Below are 1,324 nucleotides of genomic sequence, written 5' to 3'. Positions count from 1 at the left end.
GGATTGTGAGTTCAAAGCTAGCATCAGCAATTTAACAAGTCCCTAAGCAACTCAACGAGACCCTGTCTCTAAATAAAATATTAAAATGGGCTAGAGATGTGGATCAGCGGCAAAGTGCCCAGGGATTCAATCCCTAGTACATAAAAAGAAAAAAAAAAAAAGAAGAAAGAGAAGAAAAAGCCAGTGCTACACTTGTCTGACTGAGGGCAAAGGTTATTTGATATTTGGGTGCTGGGCTAATACCAGGGAGAGGCCATACTAGGTCTGATCAGATGCTCTGTGCTTACTTCCTTTTGATTCTAGCTTTTTCTTCATTTATTTTTCCCTCTGTGTGTTTGGGTGGGGGGAGGGGGTACTGGGGATTGAACCCAGGGCCTTGTGCATGTGAGGCAAGCACTCTACCAACTGAGCTATATCCCCAGCCCCTTAGAGTTTTTTTGTTTGTTTATTTGTTTAATCTTGTAGTTCTTTAATCTTCTCAACTCTTTGATGCATTTAAAAAATTTGTTTCTAGGTGCAATGGTATCTGCCTGTAGTCCCAGTTATTTGAGGGGCTGAGGCTGAGCCCAGGAGTTTATGGTCCAGCCTGATCAATTATATGTGTGTGTGTGTGTGTGTGTGTGTGTGTGTACGTGTGTATGCATGTATGTGTTATCTCCTTTGTTTTCAGTGAAAGCATTGGTCCAAATAACCTAGTTACTTAGCATTCCATTACTAGAAATGGAAGTCCTGCTCAAGAAGTGGTGGTGGTAAAATATGGATTAGGACTGCTGAGCTCCTCCTACTGTCAATTCCAACCAATCACCTTCCTCTTTTGCCCCAGTACTCCTTCACTTTATTCCCCTACCCGACTGATACATCTTTTCTAACAGCATTCTGCACATTTTGGGCAAAAGTTTCCTCTTTCGGTCCAATTCCATCTCTTATTTATCTTTTAGGTATTCCTAATAATTTTTTTTTCATCAAGGGCACCTGTACTTTTTTCCAGAGTTACAGATATATATTTTTTAAAAATCTCTTCACTGGGGAAGCTGCAGGATACAAATAAATTTATTCAATCTGGGAATATTTTCTTCAATCCCAGCCCTGTGAACTGTAGCCTTGATTCCAAAATTGTGGAGATGGGCTAAAAGAAGTCTTAAGAAACCAAGATTAAGTTTTCTTGCCTATCATATCTCATTGGCTAATAAACAAAACAGCAACAGTAAGACTCCAGCAAATCACAAAGTTAATTTAAAAAATGGATAAAATGCAGCTGTTGGAATTTACATAATCATCATACTGCCTGAGGCAAATATCCAAAACCTTCCTTTGGAGAATATAG

General features: G+C 39.3%; 1 non-coding gene across 1 annotated transcript; it reads right to left on the bottom strand.

Annotated features, from left to right (window-relative positions):
* Window positions 1-347: 347 nt before the first annotated feature.
* On the bottom strand, window positions 348-420 carry Trnav-cac (transfer RNA valine (anticodon CAC)). The gene has a single exon. It is a non-coding gene; the product is annotated as a tRNA-Val (tRNA).
* Window positions 421-1,324: the final 904 nt, after the last annotated feature.

Source organism: Ictidomys tridecemlineatus, chromosome 5, assembly GCF_052094955.1.
Source record: "Ictidomys tridecemlineatus isolate mIctTri1 chromosome 5, mIctTri1.hap1, whole genome shotgun sequence".
Taxonomy (NCBI): domain Eukaryota; kingdom Metazoa; phylum Chordata; class Mammalia; order Rodentia; family Sciuridae; genus Ictidomys; species Ictidomys tridecemlineatus.
This window is presented reverse-complemented; position numbering and strand designations above follow the sequence as displayed.